The sequence below is a fragment of the Ruditapes philippinarum genome, unplaced genomic scaffold, assembly GCF_026571515.1.
Source record: "Ruditapes philippinarum isolate M1 unplaced genomic scaffold, ASM2657151v2 ctg4252_1_1_1_1, whole genome shotgun sequence".
Lineage (NCBI taxonomy): Eukaryota > Metazoa > Mollusca > Bivalvia > Venerida > Veneridae > Ruditapes > Ruditapes philippinarum.
In genome coordinates, this window is record NW_026858509.1 from 101208 (window position 1) to 121511 (window position 20304).

General features: G+C 31.6%; 2 protein-coding genes across 8 annotated transcripts in view; one reads left to right on the plus strand and one right to left on the minus strand.

Moving 5' to 3' along the window:
- Positions 1-20304, minus strand: part of LOC132753444 (dynein axonemal assembly factor 9-like) — a 103626-nt gene that overhangs the window by 61182 nt on the left and 22140 nt on the right. The window lies entirely within an intron of this gene.
- The window catches only part of LOC132753445 (FMRFamide receptor-like), a 34056-nt gene that overhangs the window by 10382 nt on the left and 3370 nt on the right, over positions 1-20304 (plus strand). The window contains exon 1 of one of the 7 annotated variants that reach the window (XM_060743921.1): positions 5049-5219. The exons of 3 other annotated variants lie outside the window; for them this stretch is intronic. The gene's annotated coding sequence lies outside the window, so the exon portion shown is untranslated. 3 more of the 7 variants (XM_060743926.1, XM_060743923.1, XM_060743925.1) reach the window with 3 other exon arrangements.

A 20304-nucleotide genomic window follows, 5' to 3' on the forward strand; every position in this document is an offset into this window, starting at 1 on the left:
GGGTGGGGAGTTGGGAATGGGGTGGGGTGGGTAGTGTGATTACTCTGAAGTGATATCCAGTTCATGTGATCCCCAATAATCAGATTTTTTGTGCAATATGCAAAGAGAATGAAATGTCTCAAACTTGAAAATTATCTATATAAAACTTCTTTCTAATTTACACAACTAAACTACCATCAAATCTGCAGCACCAGGTGTCCTCTCTTAATTAGCCTGAAATAATGCTTTAAAAGCACTTTTCTGTAGTGTTAATTTCTATTAAATACATTAAATGTACATCATTTAAGCCTCAATAATCTGATGTATTAAGTTTAAAACTTAGTAGGATAAATTGGTTTATAAAGCTTTGAACAAAAATGTTAAATATTTAAGTTATTAAATTACAAACGCCCTTGACATTCCAACTTGCCAGCTCTTATCCTCTAATAATGTGATGGTATGATTCCATCTTTATAGTTATACTGAAAAAAAATGATTCGAAACAAGAGCTTGTCTGTTAATAGACCACTTTTGACAAAATTCTATGTTAAAAAGGGGCATAAAATATAGCTTTCAGAATTATGCCCCTTGTCCAGAATTATGCCCCTTGTCCAACAACTGCACCAAGTATTCCAAGATTTTTAAAATGTTTCAATTTTGGTCTACATGTAAGTTTTTGCATAATGATTACAATGACATTGCAGCTATCATGATAGCTCACTTTTTTCTTGGATAATCTGAAACACTTATTATATAAAATATAGTGTGGGGCATGATAAGGGGCCCTGGGGCATTCCAAAACTTTTATATCAGAAAAATTGCATTTTGACGAGGAAGCCAATTTGAAAGAATGAATCAATCAAGTCCTGTCTATCTATGCTTATGCAACTTAATTTTTTGAGATGCATTCAACAGTGTTTTCATAGAACCTTTTAACAGTGGCAGTGTAACTCAAAATCCAAAACTGAAAAAAAAAAGATCAAGAAAATTTCAACTTCTCTAATGAAGCACAAGCAATCAACAGTGAGATTGTGAAGTCTATTAGGGAATTCCACGATGTTGTAATTTCTGAGTGCAGACTGAACAAGTACTGTGAAATGTCTTTATATGATGTAGTTAAACCTTTCTTCATTAAACATTATCTGAATATCATGTAAATATGTAACAAGTGCAAAACGAATCTGTTACTTCTCAAGCAAACAAGAAAAAAAAGTCTTCCCAGAAAACAGGAAAACTCTACAAAAAAAAATGCTTTTCTAACTTTATGAACAAACAATTTGCCAGAGTGATTTTCCAATGGAGTGCAATAAAACTGAACCAAACAAATTAGAAAAATAAACGAAATTTTCTTAAAGTTCTAAAATAACTTAATTTAGACTTCCTGTTGATTGGACATAAAATTAAATTTTCCATTTGCAATGTTAGGAGTTGCATCAGTTTTATATGCAGAAGAATAACTGGTTAATATCAATGTTTTCTATATATTCTAAAGATAGACTAAGTCACAATTTTTTACCATTAACCTTAATATTATGTATTGTTGATAAATTACTTTTTCAATCTAATTTTCAATGTCAATTTATTGAAGTCCACATATTTTTTACAATGCCTTTTTTCAATTAAAGGGGTCAATATTGAATCTCATTAGTACATAAAAGTCGAGACAAGAGCAAACTTTGTACAGCATTTAGATGCAAGTTTTCTTTTTTTAAATTTTGATGAACAAAGAATCAGTCATCTGAGACTTTTAAATATAATTTATGAAAAGAGGATTTAAACTGACCTTAAAATCATGTTTCAATTATGCAGAAAAAAGTCATGTTTCAATTATGCAGTTATTTTATTTATCATCACAAAAATTGTTCAGCCACAAATAAACATGACTTTACGGTACAAAAAGCTGGTACAGTATTGATTGGCATCTGATGACAAATTAACAAGTCTTAGTGATAACCAAGAGGCAACTGTTTAATAATTGAAAATATTGATTTCTATGACAACAAAGGAAACTTCTATATTACCTGCATAAAATTGGCGATTTTCAATACATAGAAAACACTCAATAATTCACCTGTGCACACAATGTCCTTCAGATATGGTAAATGGATTGTAATGTTTCAAAAATGTTTTCTGACACTATTTTCTTTTAAATAAGATGACATCAATTAAATTGTAAAAGAGTTAAAATGCAATATTTTTATTGATGGGATCAATTTTTGTTTAATTGGGAAAGAATAAAATGCAAAATTAGGAAAAATAGTTATAGGATAGTTACTGACATCTGTAAAGAATTAAACTGGGCAAATTAAATCAATATTTGCTATAAAGGAATACAAATTAATATCAAATCTTGAAAAGACTTATAATTAGAAAAAGACATGGGAGTACAAAAAATAACACTTTAAATCAATTTCGTGTTTAGAAAAAAAACTGGCCTGCTTCTCTGAGAACATGTTTTGGAAGAAAAAAATTACCAATTTTACTGCAGTACAATTACATTTAATTGTCTGTTATTAATTAAATTTAATTGTTCCCTATCAAGCCAACATTAAAACACAGAAATATTTCAACTAAAAAGGTCAATGTTTTTGTATAAGCATGTATGAAATTAATTTATTAACAAGACCAAGTCAACTCCCATTCTGCCCTTTTGGGTACATCTTACTAAATGATATGTAAAGTGAAGAATAGTTCTTTAAGTTTTGAATATATAACTGAGTTTCAGGCCAATTCAAAAAGAAACAAAACTTAGTGTTGTTAATTTTTCTGGTCCTTGGGATTCCAGCACTTTTAAGTGAAAACTGAGTATCGCTCAAGCGAGTGCTAGGGACTGCGTGAGGGATGTTGCACATTTTCATTATCCCTCATGTACAGACTCAATGACACCAAATCTACAATTTTCATAAAACTTTGTTGTGATTAATGCTTCTGAGGGATTACACTTTTTCAACACTGACAGCTTTTACATAGTACCTAAAAAAATTATATATTTAAATAATCTTTCCGAAATACATTTATTCTATGAGAAAGGAATGGCAATTTCATAACAACAGGTAAAAGAAGAAAGTTATGTTAGATGAGGGCAATTTGAGTAAAACATTACAGGTAAATGAAGGCTATTTAGAATTAACTCAAGTTTTCACTAAACACTTCATCTGTTGAGAGAATTAACTGAAGAAGAAAATAATATACAGTTATCAGCAGCTAACAGATGTTACAATAAGTTTATCAAGATCTGTTACATAGTTTATCATCTTTTCAGGGTCCTCCTTGCATGGTTTATCATTAAATTTCTTGCATAACATCATCCGCCCATTTCTGTTTTAGAGATTTGTATTCAATATTGAATAAACCAAAAATCTGCACACAATGCACTCCAAGACTCCCTACTTATAATTTCATAAGGAAAAAGTTATTCTGTTTCAGGTTATTTTGTTAATTAAATGATCTATATTAATTGATTGATTTCTAAAATTTTTGAAAATTTCAAAAGATACATCAACAAAGGAGAGGGATGTTCACTAAAGGCATCCCCCGATAATACAATTCAATTAACACAATCAGTATACAAATATACAAGGTATTTGTCACCTTTCAATTCTTCGGTTACCTTTTTCAATACACAGTTGATAAAAATTCCAGCAAAAAGAATTGAAATTTCAAAGAAGAAAACAAACATGTACAAGATAATTATCATTACGGTTATTTTGAAGATATAATAATTTTTGCTCTTTGTCATCATTGACATATGATGTAAATTCTTCATATCAGACATAACTCTTATTATTTTGTTTTTTTTGTAAATTAACCATTAACTATACGCAATTTGAGGAAATATCTTTACTCTGAAAAAAAAAAAAAACACACTAAAACAATAAACAAAGAAGGTGGATCAAACAAAAGGAAAGGTTTCTTTTTTTTGTAAAGCAGAAAAAAAGTCTCTGAATAGCAAGATTTGTTTCTTTTTCTCACAGAAAGTTAATCAAATATTGAATATTTTTTACTTGAAGAGCTGAAAAAAACTTGGTCACGGAAGAATGATGCAAACACATATTTTTTGGAAAGCATTTTTCCTGTTTCAAGTACATCCTATAAAATTAATCATACAATTTCGGCAAGCCTTTACACTTTTAAAGTCTCTTCAAGTATTTCTAAAACTGAACAAGGTGAGGTCATAACAAAATTATTTCCTCTTTTGAAAACACTTATATTTACTGACATGACCTCATCTTTTTTTGTGAGGGTTTGAGTTCCAATAAAGTTCAAGGAGGTTACTTTTTTTTCTATCAGGATGTATCAGAATACAAAAACAGAGGCATGTTAGGTAAAACAGACATTAAAATCATTTTCACCTCTCTTATTTAATTGTATTATATAAAATGTGTATGTAATAACATTGAAAATTATGACTGTCAACATCTGTCAATTGACATGATTATTCAGTCCTAACTTCATTTAAAAACCTTGACAAAATATAACTTTCGATTTTACTGTTAACATTATTTTTATTTCTATGCTTATCCATGTTTATCACATTCAATGAGTATGACCTTGGCACAATGTACCTTTTGATTCCTTTCTTATTATCTTTTCTTACTATAACCTTGGCATTAAAAACACATATTTCATTTCATAAATGATCTTAAAATGGTAAGTTCACTCTAAATAAAACTTGTCATTACAAACACTATTTCATTTATATGAATGACCTTGACATGGTGACCTCATGACCTTGACATGGTAACCTCATTAAATTTTAATCATTATATAACCTTAATGCAACTGTAAGGCAGGTGATGACCTTGGCAATGCACTCATCAATGATCTACTATTGCACTAAATTCAAATGCTGCATTTTCAATTCATAAATGACCTTGACATTGTCACACTCTTGATTACTCTTTATTGCCTTCATTATGTGATTGTTCATTGGTAAATGCTATTTGAGATACAAAAATCATCTCTCCTCTATTTGCTCACATATTTGTAACTGTTTAAATCAAAGCAGCATAATTACAAAATAGTATCAAGTTCCTCTCTTGAAAATAAAACACATTTAGCATTATCTTTGATGGGAGATTTATGAAGCACACTCTTCAGTTATCGTGTTGGAACTTATTACATTTCAGAACATAAACCCTATACCTCTCTAGGTATTAATTAAATCTTCAAATAACATTGATTGTTTTTAGAAAGGCTGCAAATTAATCAGTCCTAAAGTACAGGAGCAGAGAGGAAAAGTGAGTTATTATCTAATGGGGAAGAGAGCAGTAAATAAGTTTGTTTTTTATTCCTTGAAGTTTTAGGATTAGGCTATGGATGAAGTTATTATTTTTTATATTCACAATGCAAGATTAAATGTCTTGTCTAATCCTTTAAGTATAAGAAATATTTAACAGGAAATTTAAAAAAAAAATGTTTCAAAATTTTCCTACAGTGAACAAAATAGTCTAAAATTACATTGTTGATATACAGGATTACATTACAAGACTTCGTTGTTTTTTAGTTGTTTTTTTCTTATGAGGTAAGTGCTTTTATCAAATCATATATAAAAAGTTTCTATGAAATTTGGTTTTGGTTTTTGTCTTGATTTTCAACAATCTTACACTTGTGTATGGTAGGCAGATAATCATGCTGGTGCCACTGTTTTGTTTTTCTCTATACAGATCTAGTCTATTCTAGATACATAAATGTATGAATAGATGACAAGAATATGTCAGACAGAATGTTTTCCAATCATCACAATGGATATATAAACACATCAAGTTCAAAATTTGTGAAATGTTTATTAACCTAGAGTCAGTCAAGACACAATTGTATTCTCATATTGAGACAACAATACTGAAAAGTTTGCACTCTAAAATTGAAGCATTTTATCAGATTTTTTTATTAAATGACTAGAATTACCATATTTTACCTACAGCATAATGTTGTTGCCATTGTTGTTGCTATTGTGATAAAGTGGGTATCTTAAATGATCAAGGCTGTAAAATAAAGTAAAAAAAAACTAAAGACTTGATGCCCCAACATACCTCTGTTTTGTCAGTCAACGGACAAACAGTGTGACAGTAGGACAGACATACAAGAGTAAAATGTATACATTTACATTCCCCGTCCCCTCCCCAATCCCCTACAGTCTAGGTCGAGGTGGCATTATTAAATATCCATAACTTTCTAAATTGTGTCTAAATACCATATAGTAAAAAGCTTTCTAGCTTAATTCTAGATAACATTTAGTTAATTATCTCTACATCATACCCCATGTTTACAGGAGAAAAAGTGAGATATAGTTACAATCTAAATTATCTAGATAATCAAAAACCTTTGTGGCAGCATTTTAAAGATTGTTGACTTTGAATCACTTAACCCTAAACTTATTGAGTTTGAATCCTATCTGTAGGAATCCCAGGAATCTTGAACTCCTTTAGGTAAGGGTGCTATCCAGCAAGCTTATGGAAGGATACAACATTACTGGTTTTACTTAAAGGTGCTCACTCATGTCTGAAATAATGCAAGAAAGGACAGTCTTGTTGTCTTCGAGCAAAAGCATGAAAAAAAGCACATCAAATTGACCTTTACAGTGAAGGTGTGACCTTCAAACTACCTAGAACTTACTGAATACCTTGAAATTAATCATCATAATCAAGTAAAAGAGGAATAGAAAGAGCTACAATTCCTGCTAACAGACAATAAATCAGTGTCAATAGACTATTACTTCCCACAATACCAGTTAATTAGCAATATAGAGTCTGTTAAAACTAGCAATTTACCACTGGATTACAACTGATATTATCTAATCCTGCCATGTTTACAGATAAATTATGGCGCAGGTACAAATCATTAATTTTATAACAAATGAATGAAAGACAGGAATGATAGAATCTATACAACATGTGTTGAAATTTTACATATATTTTCACAAAGCTGGCAATAATTAAGCTAAAAGATTATGCAGGTACTCTACAGTGATGAAATAATTCAGTGTTTAAACAACCATTGATTTTAGAGTATCCAGGAAAAAAATCAAATCTCATGGATATGATCATGCCTAAAGACATGAAAATTCAGTTGCCTATTATTCCTTTACCTGGAACTCAAGTGTTCCTTAATCATAGGGCTAAATTGGTCTTTTCAATAAACTTGCTTCATATTCTTTTTTCATGGGTAATTGTTTTAAAGAAGTAGAATTTCTTCTTAAACTAAAGTGTCTTTGTGACTAGAATTTCACTAACTTACTATTTCTAACTTTAAGTGTGACCTAAAGAAAGTTTTAGAAGATTGGTTGGACTGTTCTGACTCTTAGTTAGAATTTAAGGGGCAGGTGGGCAAAGAGAGGGAAGGTATGTAAATAACAGGAGCAGGACTGAAGGTAGAGTCTCAGTTAGAATAGGGGCAGACATTAGAATAGCTGCATGGCTAGGCATTTAAGTCTCAGAAAGTAGGTGGGTGGAGAAGAGGGGGAGATGGGCTCTAAAGTTGCTCACTGGTGTTTCAGTGAAAATCTAAAGGGCAGTTAGGTAGTGTCTCAAGTAAAGAAAGGGGGTGGGGTGGAGTTTCAGAAGTAGAAGACTTGGTGGGTGAGAGGTAATAGCGTCACATTCTTTTTATTGATGTTAATGAATGATGCAGCAATATGCCGCCGGAATGTGTCCCAGTCGCTGAAACGACGTTTCCCGTGTTCCACATTGTTTGAACATAATATATATAGTAGGCTTTCTGCCTTTCTATAACTATAATTTTGATAGTAGAAAATTTGTTTTTATAATTTTATCGGTGGTTTTGTATTTGGTATCTTATAGTAAGCCTTAGAGTGTTGAATTGTATTTTTCAAGGTTGAAGCAGGGGTCCAGGGGAGGGTGGGGTGGGGTGTCCGTACACTAATACTGCCTCCTGTGAGTGAGAACAGTATGGACGGACGGACTCTTACTCAGTCAGTATAAAAGTTCTATGTCCACATTCTTTTCTCCATTACATTTGACATAAAAAGACTGGTTATAGTATCTGTATCAATGATGGGTTAAGACAAATTGCTGCCTTTGTAAATTCATGTCATTGATCATTTCTTCCCACCTCCATCCCCAGAAAAAAACTTCTAAGAAATGAGTCAAACATTCCCATGAGAAACATCAATTTTCTCCCTACTCTTTAACTATCATCTCTCAATTGTATTCACAATTCTTAAAAAAAAAAACAATCACCACATATTTCTTTCCTTTCTCTCATTTTCAATTCACATCATTTTTCTAAGTCCCATAGTTTTCTCCTTCATATTTCATAGTCACTCCTATCTGGAATAGTCAGTAACAAAGACCTTTCTGGAATCCAATCTTGTAGAATAAATAAGGTTGACAATAACAAGCCCTGGATATTTTGATTAAGATTAAAGAAAACAAATGAGAATGTAACAAACAACAGATTTCTTCTTAATAGAGACTGATTGTTTGCAGACTATCATTTATCATAGAAATGGTAACAAAGTGAAAGACAATCTTTGCAGTGGAATGGATAATACTGTCAACAGTAAAACCTTTGCCAGAACAGCAACCTGTGACTGAATGTCTGTTTAAACCAATTTTAATAGTTTTGATCAGGTCCATCTGCTTAAGCATGACCCTGCACTTATTTCAATTACGGTATTTATCCTTATAATTGCAGACTTTCATTTGCCAAAACTTCATGGCAAGCAACATTCATAATCACTTGCAAACATGCTAAAAAGTTGTCTTAATCCATTGGTTTCAGTAATGCTATATTCAGTTCTATTGTATTTATTACTAACCACATTTATTCATGTTAACATGAAATGTGTGTAATAAAGGAAATTTGACTTGACTTTGGCTATATTCAGTTCTAATTAATATATTAAAGAGTTCAAGTCCCTCACAGTATTAGATCTAAGTTATTAAGATTGATGCTTACAATATTATAACAGTTATGACGGAAAATGGCCCCCCATCCAAGCTTTAGTGATGGATGGGGAGCATTATTTGATTAAAGCCGGAGGCTGAGCATGTATACAATAGCATGTTATTCTAACACTCACTTTATCAAGCGCATTTTAAAAAACCGAAATTACGTCACTATTACGTTCCGGATGAACGGCAAATATCCACACTATCCGATCATACTTTAAAAGTTGTTGCTTAAAAGATAATTATAAGGGAAGGGAACTATCATTCAAATTTTTCTGTTCATTAAATTACACATGGAACTTGTAAAAATATATAACCATGGGTGGGTGTATACATGCTCAGCCTCCGGCTTTAATCAAATAATGCTCCCCATCCATCACTAAAGCTTGGATGGGGGGCCATTATTTTTCATAAAGCCTCTGGCTTCACATGTATACAATAGCATCTTTAAAGAAAGCAACAACAAATGAAAACAAAATGAGCTTTAATAACAATTAAACAATAGCTCAAGACCCACATTTATACAAAACAAATGTAAACATAAAATTATAGTGTTTAACACAATATTATCCATTGAAAAGAAGCTCACTTGATAAAAAAAAGTAAAATTGAAGTCAAGATTTCATATTCAAATTTCATTTATGGAACACTGCTTCAGTAAAATTATCCCTGTCTCCAACAACAGATCTGTAGTAAAATTTGTAAAAGTTTTTATCTGAGGACCAATTAGCAGCTCTCAAAATACTTTTAACAGAACATCCCTTGTTAAAAGCTGAAGAAACCGCTGCAGATCTGTAACTATGAGGCTTAAAGATAGAAATATCAATCCCAGATAAATCTAAGACAGTCCTCAACCATCGGGCAATAGTACTCGTTGAAATGTTTAAAAAAGTAACATAAGAAATCAACAGAGATCTTGATTTTCTAACATTTTTTGTCTTACTTAAATAATACAGAATGCAGTGCATGGGACACACTCTTTCGTCTTTATAATGGCTAATTTTAAGAACAAAAGAATTGGCACGCCCGACTTTATAAGACTTTAAAACATTCGGAAAATAAAAAATAATTTCATTCTCATGAACTGTCATGTGATCTAAATTCAGCGAAACAAGTGTTTGAGCTCTGGAAGCGGAGGCCAATGTAATCAGAGCTGTAGTTTTCAAAGTCAACAACTTCAAACTTAAAGTTTCTAGAGGATATAAAGTCTTTAAAAAGTTCAATACAACTGAAACATCCCAAGTGAAAAGATATCTAGGTTTAGGGGGGTTAGAAATAAAAACCCCTTTCATGAAACGCGAAATAAGTAGACAATTATTACACCAGTCATTACTTCTATGCAATAAAGGCAATGTCTGCAAAAGCATAGCTTTATGTGTATTAAGTACAGAATATGATTTCCCATTTAAACGAAGAAAATTCAGATAATTCACTATAATAAACTCAGACGTGCGAAAGGGATGGAAATCCCTCTGTAAACACCAAAAACTCCAGGCTTTCCATGCCAGTCCATACTGTTTACGAGTTCCTTTACTCCACGACGACAAAATAGTTTCGATGCTTGATCCATCAATTCCCTGTTCTTGCAGGCCTTTCCGGATAAAACAACAGCGCACATCTGAATCTGCTTTAGAGGATGTCTTTCCTCGTTGTGGACCAACGTAAGAAGGTCCTTGTGTCTTGGCAACCTGACAGGAAAAGAAGCAAGGTTAGCTAATACTAAAGGAAACCAAGACTGTGACTTCCAGTATGGAAACACTAATATACATTTTTCCACTTCATCAGTTAAAATTTTATTGATTACCTTTCCAACAAGGTTAAATGGTGGAAAAATATATGGAACAAAGTTTTGCCATGGTAATGTAAAAGCATCAACATGGAATGAACCGGGCTCTGGAAACCAAGACACAAAATTATCAATTTGCTTATTTAACCTTGAAGCAAAAAGATCAATGTTTGGAAAAAAGAAATGGTTGCATAATCTATTAAAAATGTCCTTTTTTAACATCCATTCGGTAGAGTCTGAAAAATTTCTTGAATAATAATCTGCTTCTATATTATCAACACCATGTAAAAACACTGCAGATATATAAATATTTCTAATAATACACCACTGCCAAATATCAAACGCCAACTTATCCATAGGTAATGAATTCATTCCACCCATATTATTAATATAAGAAACTGCTGAAACATTATCAGACTGAACCAGAATATGCACACCCTGCAAATCTTTGTAAAATGATTGTAAACTATAAAAAATTGCTAATAGTTCTAAATAATTTATATGAAAAGAAGACTCTTTTTTACTCCATCTTCCACTAGCATGTTTTTCAGACTCTACCTCAAAACCTCCCCAGCCTTGAAGCGAAGAATCAGATCTACATGTGTAAGAAACTTTGAGTGGTCTAATTCTTTTACCATTATTTGCCACCACATTATTGATCCACCAGTTCAACTCTTGAATACTGCCTGGTGATAAAGTAACCCTGTTATTGAAATTTAAAGATTTACCTAAACCTTGAATTTTATTTCTCTCCATACTTCTGTAATGAAGGGGAGCTTCTAACACTGCATAAAAGGCATTTATAACCATACCAATAAAAGAAGCCAATTCTCTTACAAAAACAGTATTCTTTTCTATCAAGGTTTTTGCAGAAAACATGATCTTGTGAATCTTCTCCTCAGTTAGATAAACCTTAAAACTAACTGAATCAATAATAAAACCAAAATATAAAATTTTTTGAGTTGGTAATAAAACTGACTTCTTTTTATTCACAACAAAACCTAACGATTCTAGTACTGTTGATATAGTTTCTGAATTTGAATAACATAAATCATACTCGGAATTCATGTTAAGCGAATCATCAATATAGTAACTACATCGGATTCCTTGTTGTCTAAACCAAGAATAAATAGGTTTTAGTATTTTAGTGAAAACCCTAGGAGCCGAACTTAAGCCAAATGCCAAACAAACAAAGGCAAAAAGTTTTCCATTCCAAACAAATTTAACATATTTTTGGTGTTGTCTATGTAAAGGTACGGAAAAGTAAGCATCTTGCAAATCAATAGATGTAAAATAATCTGATTCCTGAATAAGATCTAAAACAATACTAAAATGTTCTTGTTTAAAATGTTCATATTTAACAAACTTATTAAGATGCTTTAAATTAATAATAGGCCTAAATTTTCCATTAGGCTTTGGTACCACAAAAATGTTAGAGATGAATTCATCAACTTCATGATTTGATTCAATAATTGCTCCTTTTTCTAGAAGACTATTTATTTCTGACTGAACAATGCAACTCTCGGAGTCATTAAAATTGATTTGACCAGGCAAAGAAAATTGAAAAGGTTGTGATTCAAATTCAATTCTATATCCCTTAACAGTCTCTAGAATCCAGGGATCATTTGTGAATTTTTCCCACATATATACACAATTTTTTAACTCACCTACCTTGGTTGGTAAAACATCTATTCGTTTGGGGTACTAACAGTGGCTGTGGCCTTTGACCCTCTGCCAAAACGTCTACCAACAAAGTTGCCCCTTTGACGAGCATTGTATCCAGAAGCATAATTGGTATAGCTCTGGTTCTGATTATATGGCTGGTATCTTCCTTGACCTCTCTTGAAATTGCCTCTATAAGAAGAACCTCTCATCTTATATGATTTGAAATCATTTCTTTCTTTCCCAAGGGACAACCCAAGGTCACAATTTTTTATTTCTTTAGAAATATCATCACCAAACAATTGATTGGTTACAGGTGTGGTAAAGTTACACAAGTTACGATACTTTTTACGGAGATTTGGCCTAATCAAATATCTACGTCTTAAAGACAGGTTGAATTGGACCTGTCCCAGTAAAGTAATAGCCTCACTAAAGAGACTTTTAGCCTCTGGTTTACTTGCTAAACTTGACTTAAGCAGATCAACCAATTTAATGATAGGTACCATACCCGTGGCCACCAAATTCTGTATGTCCACTAAATACTTATCTTGCGCTCTAGCTCTTTTATCAAGAATTTTATAAATTTCATGATTAATGCTAGGTGGAAAAAGCCTGTCGCAATTCTCTGGGACTTTGTGTTTTGACAAAAAGTTCTCAGTGTCACATTGAGATGTACAGGCCGTATTTATGAGCGCTGCCAAAGAATGTGATATTGGCTTGTCTTTTTCTAAAGCTTTTAATTTTAGCATAGACCATTTATCGTCCGAATTGCCATCATTATCTGACCCAAACAAGGCATCAATCAAATCGTTGTTGAAACTAGGCCCTGGGTTAAGTGGGTTTCTTACATTCTGTTGGCCATCATCAACTGAATAATCTTCTTCAGAATCTAAATTAATCTGATCAGCATCAACCTGAATATTTAGGTTGGGTACTTGTTCATTTCCCATTAAACCCAATTTCTTCTTTAATTCAATAAGATCAGAATTTGAAATATTATCTAAGAAATTTACCTTTTTCTTAGATTTACCTTTAGTTTTAGGGCGTTTACCACCAGATTCTGGTTTTTCTGTATTAATACCAGAACAGGAGGGAACAGGTTGAGTAGTTTTCTTGACTACATTCACCTTACTTTTAAGAGATTTCCCTTTACCCTTCACTAGAGGTGCATCTGGAACATCATGTGAACTTATTGTAACATTTGCACCAATGGGGGGAATAGTAAGAGATGGGAGAACATTTTCACCATCTTCATCGGAAAACCCCGAAAAGGAAGATTGATCATCATCATGAAAGAGGCTAATGGCATCCTCATCCATAATATAAAACACCGTAACACGGTAATGCCACAAAAATAAACGAGAAAAAACTCGCGAAAGGCGTCAAAATCAACTAAGAAACAAGACAAAAAGTTTCTTACCGTAACACGGTTAACCGGGTTTGATACACCACGTAAACACTTGGACCCTCGTAACACGAGGTAAATTTTTTCCGGAAAGGCTTCCCAGAAAAAAGTTGAAAACACGCAAAATATTACCGTAACACGGTTACAAAATAAAAAATATAAATATCAAAGCCGTAACACGGCGTAAAAAACAAATTCTAAGAAAAAATCTGCTAGTTAAAACAGAATAACTAGCAAAACTTACAAAATATTAATAACCATGCCTATCGGCCATGCTATCTGTGCAAGCGCTAGAATAACTATATGATCGGATAGTGTGGATATTTGCCGTACATCCGGAACGTAATAGTGACGTAATTTCGGTTTTTTAAAATGCGCTTGATAAAGTGAGTGTTAGAATAACATGCTATTGTATACATGTGAAGCCAGAGGCTTTATGAAAAATAATGATTATACTAAGATCCTAACTTGATTTGGCAGATCAAAATTTGTCATATTATTACTAATTAACTTTGTCTCATGAAAATTCTGCAGTTTTACCTGTCAAATTTGACATTTGTCTGAGCACTATCTTCACATTTATAAACACAGTCATTATCATAGAGGCACACTTTTCAACAAGTTTTGTTTGTTAGGAAAACAAATCAGATGCTACAGTTGTTTGTTTTGTATGATGTTTCACTCATAGCAGTTTGTTTTCCCCAATGTTTGCAAGTTTTTGTACAAACGCTGAAGTTCTTTCTTATTCTACTGTAAACTTTGCAATGTTTGAAATCAATATATTTCTGCAGTTCCATCACTTATGTAATGTTTCTAAATCAAATTGAATAGTTTCAAACCAGCAGAGAAGTTTCTTTAACCCATACAATGCTAAATATCTTAAATGGACTTGTCCATCTTTTGATCTGAACAAAACATTTCATCATTTTTAGGGAAATTTTCAAAATATATACATTTGTACTGACTGAAGAGCAAGTACAAATCATGATCAGAAAGCACAGATATGCCCATTGATCTTGGCCACAGAAAGATTACTTGTTATTTTCTGAATACAGGTTTGACTGTATTAAGGCCAATGCTATAAAACTTTCCGAAAAAAGTGCTGCAGTTTAAGAAATCTCGGCAAAATTTCATCTCAATCCATTCTAAACACAAAAAATAATTTAACAGTTTACTTAGCATTTTCAAATGAGCACATGCAGGCTCAGGGGTCACATTTCCTCCAGTTATGTACCGTAAAAGAAATTTATGTTGCATTTTTTTCTGAACTTATTGCAACTCACATAAAATTCATTTTTTTTTAAATTCAGATAAAAATTTTGTTAGAATTCAAGAGATATCAAAAAAAGGAAATGGAATACCTGCCCAGAGAGAATGCCTAAGGACAGAGACCTCCCAAAGATTCAATTTACTTAGAACTTTGGTCTTCGCACGATAATTACATCTATTTTCTTCCAATTTCCTCATAAACCTGGACATTTTGTCTCCTCCTTATCTCATCACTTTCTCTGAGCAAAGAACCATTTCTCTCATCAATTATCACATCTATCGAAGCAACTCAGGATGTCCATAAGGCCATTGAGTTGAGTTTGAGATCCTACAAGAACAAATGCATCCATTACCATGTCCATTATCTAATATGTCAGACATATGGCCCTGCATCAACCAATACCATTTTGTGTGTCTGGCCAAAGACTAAGTGATAATTTATCTCCTAATTATACCATTTTTCCAAAATCTGATCTAGAATTCCATGCAATTATACAGCTTGACCAATAATTGTCATCATAGAACTGGTTTTCTCTACTAAAATTAGGGTATATGTCTCAATCTTTTTCCCCTCTTCTATCATTTTGAGTAATCCATAATATCAAATTAAAATATTTTGGGGTATTTCAAGATATATCCTTTAAAGTACCACGCATGCCTCCAGATTCATGCAAATTTTCATGAATGTTTTGAAAATGTATTTAAAAGTAAAATATTGTAAATTGAACTTTACGCATTGCAAATAGTGCTTACAATCCATGTAAATTGTAACCAAAAATGGTTAAAAACATGCAAAAATAGCCAGCCGTTACAATGTACTTTTTACTCACCCCTAAACCAGTACTTATGCAGAAGAAGTATTGTTTATAATACTGCAAAGTCAGCCATTTATCACACATAACATGTAAACTATTACTCAAATCTTTTTACTTTTCTTAAAATCTTAGTACCTTTTTTTCAAGTCTGGTTTTCTTGAAATATTTTGGATACTATTGAGGCATGCAGTTTTAATTTCAATGGTTCAAATTTATTAGCATACCCATGTAAAACCACATGTATTCCAATGTCCCAACTTAACTCTGTGAGGTATTAACTTGGCTTCACTTAGGCAACTGTATATCATATGGATATTGAATGCATGCCTATAGGGTTCTATATTTTATCTGGAAACCTTTAAATAATTCCAAAAAATATATTTTCACACAGAATTAACTTATGTAAAAATCTGCGTTTAAAGAGTATAACGGAGTGCTTAAGAAATCAGTATCGTAAGTTGTTTGTTTCATGATAAAAAACATCCAAAAGTACCTAAATTAAAAGAAAGATGTAAGTAACATTCTGTCAAAGGGAATATGGCACAAAATAGAAAAAATCTGCAAAATATGAAGCAAAATTGGACACCTGACCTTGAAGGTCAAAGTCATTTATGAATGAAGGTCAAGTTTAGTCTGGTCTACCCAAAGGGTTGTTGTGAACAAGAACTTAAAACGTTATGATCAAGGTTAGAATTTGCAGATGGCAAAAATTAGTAAATAATCACACATGGTTACTAAATTAATCAACAATTATAGAAGGGTTTTTTTTCTGTTTATTCCTGATAATTTTTGTTAAAACCCTCTGTGCAATATGAAACAACATAAACAAGAAATTATTTTTATAGTATATTTTACAGGTTATAGTTCTTACAGAATGTTCTAGTCTAATCTAAATATCCCACATCGTAAGACAATTGATTAAGATAGCTTTTACAGGAAAATCAAAACAAGGTCATATATTTCTAGAGAAATCTTAGAAAGATATTGTCACCTAAGTGTTACAGTAACAAGTTATCTCCTATTGAATTATATACAGAGTTAACTCATTACTCAACTAAAGGGGACAAATATAAGATATTTTATTTATATAATAACCCACACAATATCTGATAAAACAAGTTATGTATTTTATAAATCTATAGTAGAATCTTATCAGTTTAGTATTTTCCCTAGAGATTGTATTGAGGCAATGGTTATCCATGTCAATTTAACGTCTCCTCAATTGATTGATTACAGAGGAGATGTAAAGAGACTGGGTCATCAAGAACTGGCGAAATATATACCACTGTAAATTTAAGAGGAAATATCTCTATTGCATGTCATTTAATATTGTCATTTTTTATTTATCTAATACTTTTTTTAATATCCTGTAATACTGAGCTTCTCTGAGTCTCTAAATATAAATTTATTAACAATAATTAACTATAATTACAAAAATATTTTATGACTATCTTGAGGGCTATTTAATGACAGTAGCATTCAGTTTACTTCCCTTGAAAACAGCCTCTCTTTTTGAGGACTGACTGCAAAACTGAATTCACTTATATAAGATTAAGAAAAAATTAAAGCAGTCTTGCAGTTAACCCTCGATATATAATTTAAACAAATGCTTTTTGATAAAATTCAACAAATAAAGAACAGAGATAATACTTTAATCTTTTCACTCTATTATGACCATATTATCTGTACTAATTAAGTCAACCTTTCTGTTTTTGACATAATCAAATATTAACCCAAGGTTACATTATTCTTCTCTCTATAAACAAAATTCTTAAAATAGAAATTTTCAATTGCTCTGAAAACAATTCAATTATTACAAAATTTCCCTTATATACACAGCAATTGTTACACTGTGTCTGTGACATTTGATTCTAGAGGAATCTTATACAAATCTGGCTCTTACAATCACCAAACTGGAGCAAGGTGGTTTGGCACGGTTACAATATGACAGGACTGATTGTACACAAATTAATCACACACTATTTCACCAGCAGACTATTTATAAACACTGTTAATTCTAACTGAAATATTTCATTCCCGATCTTAGGCAGATACATTCTTCTACTTGGAAAAAAAAAACACTCTCTTCCACTTGGAAAGAAACAAAGTTTTATTGAAAGTAGAGATTAAAATGTTTTTAGTCTAATTATTTATTCTATCAATAGTTTCAATAAATTCAACAAGTTTTCTCATTTTCGGTATCAAATTACTATATTGAAATCACTTGCTTATTTGCAATGTCAAATGTAACTATTTGGAAATCACTTTCTTCTCCCAATTGTCAAATATAATATTTGGGAAATTGTAATTTCAAATTATTATTTGGAAATCACTTTCTCTTTTGCAATGCCAAATTCTAAACCACTTTCTTATTTACAATGTCAAATATAACTTTTTGGAAATCTGACTTTTTTATTTGCAATGTCAAATAAAACATTTTGGAAAGCACTTTCTCATTCACCTGTATCAACATGTGGTCAGATTTTTTTCTGTGCAAGAATTTTTGCTCATGCATGTAACCAATCAATCAAGCAAAAGAAAAAAGGTTCTAACAAAATATGCAAGAAATTAATCACAAGAATTAAGTGAATGTCATCTTGGAGCCCATTTAGAAGACTGGTGGAAATAGAAAATGCTATTTTAGACAATATCATCAGAACTTTGACAAATCATTGCAACTTTACTCCTCTGCAAAGGATGTAAAACACATGAAAACAATTCTGCTGTATAATTTAATACTTCATTTGAAAGAATATCTGAGAATATCAATATCAAGAATGATACTTGAAAAGAAACATGCTAATTTGCTTAAAGTAATAAAATTTCAATCTTTAAATCTTTCAATCTGGACTAGATAAATCATCTTTTTTAGGGAAAATTTCTACTGACTGAATAGCAAACTGGTACCCTAACCCTAGGGCACATGTATAGAGTGTGTGTTAGTGTTTGGTTTTATGGTGCAACAACACAGTTAAGGTAATATGGTGCCGAAACAGTAAAGATGACTTTTGCTAACTTTGGTTGTTATATATAAACATTTAGCATTTTTCAGGTTCCTCACTAATATACAGTATTTTTTAATACTGCAGAGATGGGAATAAATGTTTGAATGCTAAAATACTTGAAAAATCAACTAGGATAAAAGGAGGAAATTCCATAAATCCAATATTTGAATATACTGGATTTTGGTATAACAAAGTGTTCTAAATTGAATTCAGTATTTGTTCCCAATACTGGTATACATTTCTATAAATAAAGTTATCTATAATTCAGTAAGTGACATCATAAAAGCCCCAAATAGCACAATAGTCTCTAGACTTTAAATAAAAACTATCTTAGATGCCATTATGAACCAAGCTTTAATGCTAAAATTATTTTTCCTCCAAAATCTTTTCAAAACATCACTTTGTATAAACATTACAAATTTTCATCCTTCTTAATTCAACCAATAAATGTAATTTCCAGAGACTGTAAATGTCACTTTAGTAATGCAAATTTTCCGCTGAAACTTTCTGACAGAAAAAAAAGAAACACGAAGTAATCTTGATATAAAACAAATTTGAACACAAAATTACAATCTAGAAGCCTCATACCAGGCAAAGAACTGAATTGCTTTGCATTATTTATCAGCACTGGTTCCCAATTAGGAAGTAATGATTATAACGTTAGAAACTCTCCCAGCTTTTGTGATTGTAGGGACAAGGGCAACCTCCAGGGACAGTTTAAAATAGTGTTGACTTTTATGTAATTGTGAGATGTTTATTTTCTATAAAGTGTTTGACAACATTAAATGATTCTAAATGTCTAGTCTACAGGCCTGTGATATTAAACTGAAGAAATAAATAATAAATTAATACGGAAGAAATAAGTGTTCAATTAATACTGGTATAATAATGTTAAATTGCAGTTTTATGGTTTTTGCTTTGATAGAGAATATTTCTGAGGTGATTTTTTATTTTGAAAACATTAACAACTAGAAATATGTGACACATCCAATGTTTGGCCCATCTACGGACAGACAGCGTGACAGTTGGACAGCAGACGGTCAGACAAAAGTAGATCTATATGCCCTCGCCTCTTCCCTTTTAGTGGGGGCATAATAAGCTCTAAACTGTTTACAGTTAATTTTTATAATATTATAAACTGTAATCCCTCAAACAATATTTCAAAGCAGGACATCATGCTCTACAAATACAACCAGGTAAAGAGACAGAGCTGTAACACTTAAATAGAATTAAAAAAATCAGGAACTCCATTAAAACCTAAATATTAGTCTAAATACCAAACAGCTTAAATCCTCATTAAAATAAAGTGTTTATATTACTATAGTCTAGCCTCATTTCTCATCTATGTTGTTATTTTTCAACACAATGTTTCATATCAATATCACTGTTTTCCAGACAATATTATATAAGCATTTAAGGGGAAGAAATAGACAAGAAATCTAATAACTATACTAGATCATTGTATGTCAGG